General features: G+C 38.7%; 1 protein-coding gene across 2 annotated transcripts in view; it reads right to left on the reverse strand.

Annotated features, from left to right (window-relative positions):
• The window catches only part of LOC115209214 (ras-related protein Rab-15), a 74,158-nt gene that overhangs the window by 46,163 nt on the left and 14,572 nt on the right, over positions 1-13,423 (reverse strand). The gene's annotated exons all lie outside the window — the stretch shown is intronic.

A 13,423-nucleotide genomic window follows, 5' to 3' on the forward strand; every position in this document is an offset into this window, starting at 1 on the left:
TGGTAAGTAGCTTGCTAACCAACCACATGGTTCTGGGTTCAGTCCCACTGTGTGGCATCTTGGGCAAGTGTCTTCTGCTATAGCCCCGGGCCGACCAATGCCTTGTGAGTGGATTTGGTAGACGGAAACTGAAAGAAGCCTGTCGTATATATGTATGTATATATATATATGTATGCGTGTGTGTGTTTGTGTGTCTGTGTTTGTCCCCCTAGCATTGCTTGACAACCAATGCTGGTGTGTTTACGTCCCTGTCACTTAGCGGTTCGGCAAAAGAGACCGATAGAATAAGTACTGGGCTAACAAAGAATAAGTCCCGGGGTCGATTTGCTCGACTAAAGGTGGTGCTCCAGCATGGCTGCAGTCAAATGACTGAAACAAGTAAAAGAGAGTAAAAATGCAAATTCAAATATATTTATATTTGAGCAGAGAGAAAATTTATATGGTATGGTTTGGGGAGTAAAATAAAAATACCAAGAATAGGTTGTATATAAATCATTCATTTCCTAAATTATCGCTATATTGTAAAATCATTAAACCTTCTCTTCTAATTAGATAAACAACGCACCAGTCATTTCCCAAGTGCAATACGGCTGGGTTTATGCTTTTCCAATGTCAAAGTATCAATAATCGGGTGATGATTCAGGACAACATTTTATCAGTTTGGCCATTGAGACGAAGATGGTGATGAGAAGAAAAACAAAATAGAATAAAATGTGGAATATAATAAAAGCCAGAGTCTGGGTTAACTAGCAGTGAACTATAACTACAAAAATCAGTTAATATAGTCAGTGTGCAGTGAGAAGATGTGAACTATAACATTTTTGGCATACTTCTGCTTCAGAGAAAACATTTTTTTCCCCCACAAATGAAGAATTATTTCCTGAAGCAGGAATCTACCTTAAAAGCAAGATCCCATCACTCCACCTCTCACCTCTCTCACTACCTCCCCCTCTCTCTCCCGTTAGTGTTCAAAAGAATTCAAATTTATGAACTTTATAAAGAAATGGAATAAGTTTGTCTCAACTGAATATGGAAATATAATAAATAAATGTTGGAAGTAAAAATTAAATAAAATCCAATGGAAGTTGCATAGTATTGCTGATGTGGATCGATGAGGTGGGGAGGGGGGCAGGAAGACAGATTTTAGAGAGGAAAAATATGATTATGAAATATACTAAAGTAAGTTATGACATAACAGCCAAGAGAGTTGAATAAAGCAAATAAAACAGGGAAGAAAATCAAAATAAAAAATATGTGTAAATTTTTTATGGAATAGAAATAAATCAGAGATATTTGAGGTATCAGATATTCTAATATAAACTATTTGATTTATTTTATATTTCTGTTTGAATTAAATATAGTCAGAGATAAAAAGTCAAACTTCATCATTTTTGACCTTTTTAGTAAAATGATATTGATTTAGATGGAGATTAGTAACCGAATAGCTGATGATGCAAATCTATTTTATAATTTAATGGCAATATTCACTCAGCTGTCATCCCCAATAGCTTTTTGTGATGTTACTCTGACAAGCAATTGCTTTCGTCAAGCTATTTCTCTGGAACATTGAAATAAGAATGAATACAGACGAATTTAGAAAACAAAATGTATGCCAACATTTATTGTTGATCAGAATGGTAAATCTCATCCATTACTTAAAAAGAATTCTACTTAAACATACTTTTCAAAATAGCCTAAAAGAAATGGTTAACAAATGACTTCCAACATATAAAATGGAATAGCGATAGTAAGAAAGACATAAATATATAATGAAAGACTTTGATACTTAATATATAACATTGTTAGGGTGGCAAGCTGGCAGAATCGTTAGCACACTGGGCGAAAAGCTTAGTGATATTTCGTCTGCTGTTACATTCTGAGTTCAAATTCCACCGAGGTTGACATAGTTTCTATATTCCTTTTAGCTTTTAAAAGCATAGATATTCCTGTTACTTGAATCAACAAGGGAATTTCTTCATGGTCCAACAACCTGCTTCAAAATTAGTAGCTAAAACATTTTCAAATCATGCTCTAAAATCTTTAGAAAAAAAAGATTAATAGTTTTAAATAAATGGCGTAGGACTGGCTGTGTGCTAAATAGCATGCTTACCAACCACATGGTTCAGGGTTCAGTCCCACTGCATGGCATCTTGGGCAAGTGTCTTCTGCTATAGCCCCGGGCCGACCAATGCCTTGTGAGTGGATTTGGTAGATGGAAACTGAAAGAAGCCTGTTGTATATATGTATATATATATATATATATGTATGTGTGTGTATATGTTTGTGTGTCTGTGTTTGTCCCCCTTGCATTGCTTGACAACCGATGTTGGTGTGTTTACGTCCCCGTCACTTAGCGGTTCAGCAAAAGAGATCGATAGAATAAGTACTGGGCTTACAAAAGAATAAGTCCCAGGGTCGATTTGCTCGACTAAAGGCGGTGCTCCAGCATGGCCGCAGTCAAATGACTGAAACAAGTAAAAGAGTAAAAGAGTAAAACTCTTTCAAAAGTAAGTATTGGTTTATGACTGGAATGACTTTGACCATAAGTCTACTTGTCTCAGGGCTGATGTGGAAACTAAACAACAACATCATGTTAACATTAAAGGTTCTCATTAAACAATTCTGCAGCTGAATGCCCTTTACGAGTTATCTTGGAAGTAAGAGATGTGAGTGATACCTGAACCTGATTAGAAAGACAGAGGGGAATAATGTGCCTCACTGAAGAGTTAATTATCTAAAAAGCATTGACGAATTCTCTATTGAAACTTCTCGTAATGATTGGTCTTTTGCCAATATATTGATATTTTCATACTAATACAGAGAAAGCCTAACGATAGATTTGCGATGGATTCTAGCCAACAATTGTCTACAATTGACTTGCCTATTGAGAGAAAATAAAACTGTTCACATCAACAAAAATGTGAAGACATTTAGAATACATTTTTATAAAGAACGCAAGTATGTATAGCATAGTCTGATAAATAGTTCAACACAAAACCAATTCAGTTTTGCAACCACAGTTCTCGATTAGCTATATGCATTATACCAGTATTAAGTAGGGAAGATAACATTGGAAAAAACCTCACTAAAGGACACAGGGAGAAATATATATTTGAGTGTGAGTGCATGTATTTATTCGCTGTTTGAGAAACTGCAGTGACCTATAAATAGAGGCTGTATGATTGTGCAGTTCACTACGGTAAACAACAGGGCATTGTGCGATTAGTTTGTTTTATTAACTTGTGATTCTGGACTCAAATATTCTCATGGGACAGGAGAGAAGATGGATACAAACAATAGCCGAATTCTTAATCAATCAATGATGTAGAGTGGGGTGCATACAGGTATGGCCTTAAAAATTATAGCAGCCATACTAATCAGCAATGTAAGAGACCGTTATATTCCCAGATATATTATAACTGTGGAGGCGCAATGGCCCAGTGGTTAGGGCAGCGGACTCACGGTCGTAGGATTGCGGTTTCAATTCCCAGACCGGGCGTTGTGAGTTTATTGAGCGAAAACACCCAAAGCTCCACGAGGCTCCGGCAGGGGGTGGTGGCGATCCCTGTTGTACTCTTTCGCCACAACTTTCTCTCACTCTTTCTTCTGTTGGCCTGCTCGCTTAGCCAGAGGGGTGGCATCATTTGAAGGCTAAAACAATGCGAAGTGCATTGTGACCAGCGATGTGTAGCAACATCTGATGGCCTGGTCGGTCACGGTGATCACGGTGATATTATAACTATTGATATAAAGTGTTTATAGATTGATTTAAATTGATTGAACCACGGCAACTGCTGTTGTACAACAATATACTCATAGTAAGTCAAGTCTGCAACCCAGTTCAATTCTCAGTAACTACCAACTTTATTTCATTTATATCACAATTTTCTCAAGAAAGAAACAGATGTCCCAATACACATTTGGCCTAACTTCACCACAAACAAATTCTAAAACTTCTGGCTCTTTGGAAAATCTGTAAGAAAATCCTCCTTTCCCAAAGTTACTACAACATGATAACAATTATTCCTGGAACAGGACATGCATCATGACGATGATGTTGATGAGGATAATGATATATTCTTCACAATAATATAAATATCAGCTGATATGATGTGTAATAGATTACATTAAAAAAATGTGAAATTACTTAAAACTGTGGTAGTGAATTTCATTTTTATTACATTCTTCTATTTTATCACATAAATCACAAGTTCATCCCTTTTCTTCTGAATATGCAAGCTAAGAACTTCTTGTGACACACCTTTTATACTCCCTTCTTATATACCACTAGCAGTATCGCCCGGCGTTGCTCGGGTTTGTAAGGGAAATAACTATATAAGCATTTTTAGAGATGTAAAGTATAATAGCCATCTCAATATGGCTACCACAAAGGTGGGGGGGGTGTTACTGTAGCTTTTTACGTTCTGAGATTTAATAATAAATTTTTAGAGAGTTACTTCCCTTATATATGCCAAAAATGCATTAAAAACGGGAAAAATTGATGGTAAATTTTTTTTTAAATCGTAGACTCATCGTAGATGCGTGCTAATACCCAGAAGGGCTCGATATGAATCACGACTATAAGATACTCGGTTTTGGTTAAACTGCACCGCAAAATGTGGGAGTAGTTAGGAATCTAAATCGTAGGAGACAGACAGCACACAACCTCACTCTTATATATAAAGATTTTATGTTCCTTCTTTCTCAGAATTGGATACTTTCAAACTATGATGCTTGTACATGTTTTTCAATCCCACTTCAATATTTCAAATGTGGAGAGACATCCGTGAACAATCCTTTCAGTCTTTGTCCTTCCTCAACGACCACCTGTAAAATGAGCCAGGTCTACTAAGGGTTGGAACTTACACTTTTATGCTTTGTGCCAGCAGTCTCTCAAGTTTGAGAATTTCACTTTCAGTCAATCTATTAACTATGGTGCAACCCAAGATGCAGCAAAATGTCCAGCCCACTTCATTCTGTATCAGCAATTTTACCCACTGTTACTTTTAACCAGTACACAACTTTATACAGATTACACTACACTTCATTCAACCTTAGCCTTGAACTTTCAAATGTTATCCAAACTAAACAATATGTCAGATCTACATTGTGATATAATCCCTGAGGGAACTGAGACCTCGAAAAGATTTGCTAATGAGTATGTGACATCCTACTTCCCTAAACTATTATATCACAGGCATGACACATACCTATTTCTTTATTACCCACAAGGGGCTAAACACAGAGGGGACAAACAAGGACAGACATAGGTATTAAGTCGATTACATCGACCCCAGTGCGTAACTGGTACTTAATTTATCGACCCCGAAAGGATGAAAGGCAAAGTTGACCTCAGCGGAATTTGAACTCACAACGCAATGCAGACGAAATACCACTAAGCATTTCGCCCGGCGTGCTAACGTTTCTGCCAGCTCGCCGCCTTTAGACACATACCAAGGAAAAAAAATCTTTCACAAGTCTCTGTCTATGCTTGAACTAAAACCCTCAGAATTTACTGCAAAATACAAGCCATTATAACAGCTAATTATCTCCATGGCAACATTACATTTATGTAGCAGATCATTTATGTTAAAAAGGGAAAACTACATTCATGATGTGCAAAAAATACAAACTTAACCCTTTAGCATTCAAACCAGCCATATCCGGCCAAAATATTTAACCTGTTTTATATTGAAACTGACCAGATCTCGCCTCTCACCTCAGCCCTATAATGTCATTCTAAAACTAAAAAGTCAAATCACTGAAATCTCTAAACTACAAGATAATGCATGATTAATTCAAAACGGTATAAATAAACAAACATCACATTTGACAGAATAATCTGAACACAAAAGGGTTAAAGTTACAGATTTGAGTTCACAGCTTATTTAATTGAATTCTGACAATGACACCCATTAGCAGAATGGCACTGAATCAGCTAATTTGCTCATGTGGCAACGGTGAAAGTCCACTGCCTACATTCTTGTAAATGAAATAGGTGGGTACCTTACTATGAAAATACTTTCCCTTGAGTAAAAATCATTTATTGATAGTTTTGTGATGCAGATATAAACCATCCATGTTCTCAATTGAATATTTTTCTGTACTTTAGAAGTAAAAATTATGTAACAAATGGATTATTCTAGATGTAGAATATTATAAAAAGAAAGTGATAATTGTCATAAGGTCTTTTCTACAGACTGCTTTTACAAACCCTCACACATTAATAGAAAGCCATTCAACATTACAATATGAAACTCCAATGCAGTGCTATTTTTTCTTGCCAGTTTTCTGGGGTTTTTTGAAAAAAAAATATGATATTCTTTTTTTCACTACACCTAATAATAACAATTTGCACAACTTAGTAACATTTTACAAATAATTACCAATAATGCCAAACACACACACACACAGAGATTATTTCTATTCTACAAATGGAAGCACTCCGTCGGTTACGACGATGAGGGTTCTGGTTGATCCGAATCAACAGAACAGCCTGCTCGTGAAATTAACGTGTAAGTGGCTGAGCACTCCACAGACACGTGTACCCTTAACGTAGTTCTCAGGGATATTCAACGTGACACAGAGAGTGACAAGACCGGCCCTTTGAAATACAGGTACAACAGAAACAGGAAGTAAGAGTGAGAGAAAGTTGTGGTGAAAGGGTACAGCAGGGATCACCACCATCCCCTGCCGGAGCTTCGTGGAGCTTTTTAGGTGTTTCCGCTCAATAAACACTCACAACGCCCGGTCTGGGAATTGAAACCGCGATCCTATGACCGCGAGTCCGCTGCCTTAACCACTGGGCCATTGTGCCTCCACATTCTACAAATATACAACATTCAAAAGAACTATATATGTTTCTTTTGATTTGCCACATAACTTTCTCAGTATATTCTGTTCACCCTTTTGAATTCAATATTTTTGTCCAATCACATTTCATACTGCATAAAACATGCCATTTTTAGATAATACATTAACAGATTTGTATATTACTTTGAACCACTGCAGTATATTACTTTTAATAATCATAATTATTTATCCCACCACAGAGACCAACAGATCTATACAAAATGTTGAAATAAACAACTGAACCTACACAAAATATAATTACTATGCATGTTTTGACCTTAAGTACAACATTTATTTACTGCAAGATAATGGCCTCAATGTGGTGATGCAGAGACATAAAATGAACCAGCAGCCGACATCCCTGAATGATGCAGCATACTCTCTTTTACTCTTTTACTTGCTCCAGTCATTTGACTGCGGCCATGCTGGATCACCGCCTTTAGTCGAGCAATCGACCCCGGGACTTATTCTTTGTAAGCCCAGTACTTATTCTATCGGTCTCTTGTGCCGAACCGCTAAGTGACGGGGACGTAAACACACCAGCATCGGTTGTCAAGCAATGCTAGGGGGGACAAACACAGACACACAAACACACACATACATACATACATATATACGACAGGCTTCTTTCAGTTTCCGTCAACCAAATTCACTCACAAGGCATTGGTCGGCCCGGGGCTATAGCAGAAAATACTTGCCCAAGATGCCACGCAGTGGGACTGAACCCGGAACCATGTGGTTGGTTAGCAAGCTACTTACCACACAGCCACTCCTGCGCCTATACATTTGTAAAAGCTGCAAAAACATAATTTCTAACAGAATTCTTAAGCCATTGAATATTCCTTAGAATGGCAAAAGATCAACCAACTCACTGCAAGCTCATAAGTGAAATCAGTAGCTACAGTCAGTTTGATATTGTCTCCTCATTGACCAAACAAGCCTATTTTATGATTTATCCATGTCGAAGCACAGTTCAGAATACAAAATTTTCATGGCCAGATGATTGCTGCCTGAGATAACTCAAGAAGTCAGAGAGTTGCTCATCTCCCCTTCTTCCAATGGAAATTGTAATACTATATTGAAAGAACCCATAAAACACACCACCACGTCTGAACAAAGATGGTTGCACCAACTAATAATTGCAGAAGAGTTGGATAAGACATAACTATCTCAGTTACTGAGTAGGATAAAACAATTGATGCCGGAAAGGTTAAAAACAACATTTTAAAGTGATTTCTGTTCAAAAATTCCCAACAGTGTTACCCTGTGCTCCTGTCTCTAAACATGTGTGAGTCACTTAAAAGCTTCCATGGAGCTACTGTTGGCCAGTTTGGACTACATCCATTCTCATGTCAACATTGTGCATGACATTTCCCTCATCATACAATACTTCTAAAAGAACCTTGCCATTTTCAGCTTTTTTGTTGCATTTGTAACCCATTGACCTGAATTGCAGTGAGAATAGGTATTAGGACAGTATAAAGCCTTTTCCTGTTTCAGTAGGGCAAGTTGCTTATCTAGGCTCCCATGTGCTGTGACACATTTTCCAGTAGCAGCCTTGTTGCTTCGGCCATAAGCCTGGGAGTCAAACTCTCACTTAAAAGAACAGAATAGGAATGCGTAACTGGTACACTGTCAGTTACGATAACAAGAGTTCCAGTTGATCTGAACAATGGAACAACCTGCTCAGGAAATTAACATGCATGTAGCCAAGCACTCCACAGACACGTATATCCTTAAAGTAGTTCTTAGGGAGATTCAGCCTGACACAGGGTGTGACGAGGTTGGTCCTTTGAAATACAGGTACAACTCCTTTTCCCAGCAACATGAAATAAAAAGTCTTGCTCCAGGACACAATGCATCACTGGGAATTGAACTCATGACCTTGCGATCGCAACCCAAATACCCTAACCACTAAGCCACACACGTACCAGTTTTTAATGGAGAGATTCCTTTCCATGCCACTCACTGTTCAGACATCCAGTGTCTTTGGTCAGAGAATGTTGCACTTTTCCATCAAATTAGATTAAAGGCATAATATGATGAAAACACTTCATGAAGTAGAAGTCTGCTTCAGAGCTAAGTGGTTTTAAGTTCAATTTCACTGCATGGCACATTGGGCAAGAATCTACTTATAGAATCCCTTGGCTGACAATACTTTTGGAATGAAATTTAATCAATGTGAACTATACTGGAAGCCCTCAGTGTGTGTGTTCATACATTTGCATCCTTTCACATTTCCAATACTTCCACAAGCAGTTTGATGATTTTATATATTCAGAAAGAGAGAAAAGAAGAGACAATGAGGCAAATAAACAGAAAAAACTCCTTGGGTTTGATGTACAGAATATATATTCATGTATACATGTGAATAAGGGAAAGGCAAAGACTGAAAATTTCCAGATGATTAACATTCAAGTAGAAATATATATCTTTACTCTTTACTCATTTACTTGTTTCAGTCATTTGACTGCGGCCATGCTGGAGCACCGCCTTTAGTCGAACAAATCGACCCCGGGACTTATTCTTTGTAAGCCCAGTACTTATTCTATCGGTCTCTTTTGCCGAACCGCTAAGTTACGGGGACGTAAACACACCAGCATCGGTTGTCAAGCAATGCTAGAGGGACAAACAAATACATACACATACATATATATATACATATATATGACAGGCTTCTTTCAGTTTCAGTCTACCAAATCCATTCACAAGGCATTGGTCGGCCCGGGGCTATAGCAGAAGACACTTGCCCAAGATGCCACGCAGTGGGACTGAACCCAGAACCATGTGGTTGGTAGGCAAGCTATTTACCACACAGCCACTCCTGCGCCTATATCAATATAGCAAACTTATTCAAATTACATAAGCTCAAAATAAAGTCATGCTTGGTCAAGTGCTACCTACAGATCACACCCCTGAACAAACAATTCTTGGGCCCATCAACTAAGAATATTGCAGTTCCACCTATGGATCTCTTCTAAATGGACCTCTTATTACAGAAAACAAAAGTATTATTTTAAGACTATGTAATCTGACATGGTTCCCTGGCAAACCTTATCCAAGCTGCCCTTTATTACACTCCAGTCCACCACATACAGAATCCTATTCTTTCCTTTACCTGTTACCCTACATTCTGTCCCTACAATGCACAACCCTACATCATTTCTGCTGCCTCTAATCTGACTTTAACAACCATTGCTTCTTCCTTTTTCCAACTATTCCTTTCTTTAAGTACACCTCATCCATAACTCCTCTTTTCCCACACCTGTTTCATGCATGCATGCATGCATGCATGTATATGTGTGTGTGTGTGTGTGTGTGCATGTATGTATGTATGTATGTATGTATGATGCACCCTGTGTATATATATGCATACGTGTGTGTGTGTGTATATATATATATATATCATCATCATCATCATCGTTTAGCGTCCGCTTTCCATGCTGGCATGGGTTGGACGGTTCAACTGGGGTCTGGCAAGCCAGAAGGCTGCACCAGGCCCAGTCTGATCTGGCAATGTTTCTACGGCTGGATGCCCTTCCTAACGCCAACCACTCCGTGAGTGTAGTGGGTGCTTTTTACGTGCCACCGGCACAGACGCCAGACAAGGCTGGCAAACGGCCACGATCGGATGGTGCTTTTTACGTGCCATCGGCACGGAGACCAGGCGAGGCTGGCAATGGCCACGATTGGATGGTGCTATATATACACACACATACACACACACACACACAGGGTGCATCAGTTTTTTGAGTTCTAACTTTCTTCCAACTTAATTACTTTACTTTTCAGATAAATAATGTCAGACATCAGGTTAACTCAGCAATGAAAAGGCACGCTGTAATTGTTGTCTTAAAAGTGCAGCTTAGTGATAAAGAGATAGCTTGTTTTCTGAAAGTTACCCATTCCTTCTTTGTCAAATTTCAAAAGGAGCTGGAAGCTGCTGGTGGGAATCCAACATCAGCATCTAAATGCAAAATGCATGCACAGGGTCTTAGTACCATCAGAACACTTAACTTTGTATAAAAAGTCAAAGAAATTATCAATAAAAGCCCCAGAAAATCAATCAGGGCCATTACAGAGGACCTCAAGGTTTCTGAATGCACCATCAGAAGAGTTGTAGATGAAGACAGCCAGTACAAGTCATATTTGATGTGGAGAGGTCAGTTTATGTTAGATGTAACAAGAGAGAATCATTTGATCAGTGCAAAGTGCTTGCTAAACAAGTTAAAGCATCAAGAAGCTGGAATGTTTTGATTTTCTCTAATAAAAAAAAATATGCAGCATGGAATTTTGTCAGTGAACAGGTTAAGGTCTCAAAGTGATGAAAATATTTTGACAAATTAAATTTAAATGTTGAAGTGAATCTAACGGTTTTTGTGTGTTTCTTAAATGGCTTATAAACACTTTCCCAATACAACTGTTTTCATTCCAGCACACGATCTTAAATCAGGTCACTTGCTATGCAAGTACATCTCCGTAAAAAAAAATTCAATTAGGACTAGAAGGTAAACTGAAGGATTGACAGATGGTCATGAAGAGAACCGAATGAGATTCCAATGGTCATGCATACTAAGTTTCCTATAACCATGATAGATCTGGAAGTTGTTAGCAATGAGGGAGATGTCATGCCTTCACACTTTTTTTACGGGGCTTAAGAGTAAATGCTGCTGTCTTCACAGGGGTGTTGGAGAAAATTGTGAGACCCTGGATAAATAAAGTTTGCAATAGAAGGCTGTACATCTTCCAACAAGACTCTGTGCCATCTTATAAGACTAGGACAACTCAAGCATGGATGCATGCTAATCTCCATGATCATGTTCTCCAGACACATGGCCTCCTAGCTCACCAGATCTCAATCCTCTAGACTATGACATATAGGGTGTGGTCAAGAGAAAGATCAATCAACACCTCCATAACACCATACATGCTAACAGGGATTTACTGAATAGATATCATAAAAGGATTCTCAAGATTATTTGTAGTAATTTTTTTTCAAATACAGCTTATCTTTGATGAGCTATGCATCTTTTCCTAAATTCATACAAATGACCTCAAAAAACTGATGCACCCTGTATATATACCTTTGGAAATATGCTGTGCGTGAAAAGACCAGGCAGGACAAGTGAGTCCAGCCCACTTATGCATGCCTTTCCTCCCTTGGACACACAAAGACCTGTTGAGGCAAGCGAAGTCGATATCAAACCTCATCCAACGACAGGCACCTATGCCTACCCCGCTTTGCTTGCGAAGACCTGTTGGGGCAAGTGAAATCGGAATTGAAATTGAACCAATCCTATGACTGGCACCCGGCAGATGCTAGGGCCCCTGGACTGGAGATACGTAAAAAGCACCATCCAAATCATGGCCGAAGCCAGTGCCGCCTCGACTGGCTTCCGTGCAGGTGGCACGTAAAATGCACCAATCCGACCATGGCCGATACCAGCCTTACCTGGCACCAGTGCAGGTGGCACGTAAAAAGCACCCACTACACTCACGGAGTGGTTGGTGTTAGGAAGGGCATCCAGCTGTAGAAACATTGCCAGATAAGACCGGAGCCTGGTGCAGCCTTCTGGCTTCCCAGATCCCTGGTCGAACCGTCCAACCCATGCTAGCATGGAGAACGGACGTTAAACGATGATGATGATATAAAGTTAATCCAAACAAGAAAGCACAAAAAAACACAACAACGCGAGGACGTGGAACAAATATAGTATTATTGGACGCTCAGGAAAGAAGGAAAGAAGGAGGGTTTAACGTTTTTCGAGCGGAGCTCTTCGTCGGAAACATAGGAGAAGAAAAGATCCAGAGAAGGGAAAACAGAGGAAAAAAAATCGCCAACAGTACACACGAGGTCACATTTTGAATATATATATATGTACTGAAACTAAAAGTTTGTCTTGCAACTTGAATTTCAATTTTAATAAAAACTATATCCTCTACAGCATGTATTGAGCACTTCCCTCTCAGTCATCCAACATAAATCAAAGTACATACAAAGGTATGTGTGTATGTGTGTGTGTGTGTGTGTGTGTGTTATCAGCATCATTTGACCGAGAATCAAAGACTAAATAGATCATACCTGCAAGGGGTCCTTACCACCATCTACACAGACCTGTCATTCAATAGCAACTCAAAGAGAAAGAACACAAAACTCAAGAGCAGATGCTGGAGTTAATGGCCCGGGGTGTTGAGCAGAAGAAAGACAAAGAACTGAAATGGTAACAGAAGCACATAGAAGATGCTGGAGATGGACAAAAGATGCAGGAAGAGAAGAATATATTACAGCAGCTGCATGAGAAAGAGATTTAGTAAGAAAAGACGACAAAGGAAAGTTTAGCATTTCCTTGCAGTCAAATTATGAAAGAGATCTTTGGCATTGAGGATATCCGTTTCAGAAGATAAAAACACAATGCCCCTATGTTAGATAATCGCAAAAAGAGTGGATAGGAATTCTATAGTGTAAGGAGGACACTTGTGAAGTTGTAGGATCTTAAGCAGACAGATGGAGAAGGAGGATTTCATACTTAATAGATACACAGAAATATATTTCTTTATTGCCCATAAGGTT

Source organism: Octopus sinensis, linkage group LG3, assembly GCF_006345805.1.
Source record: "Octopus sinensis linkage group LG3, ASM634580v1, whole genome shotgun sequence".
Classification (NCBI taxonomy): domain Eukaryota; kingdom Metazoa; phylum Mollusca; class Cephalopoda; order Octopoda; family Octopodidae; genus Octopus; species Octopus sinensis.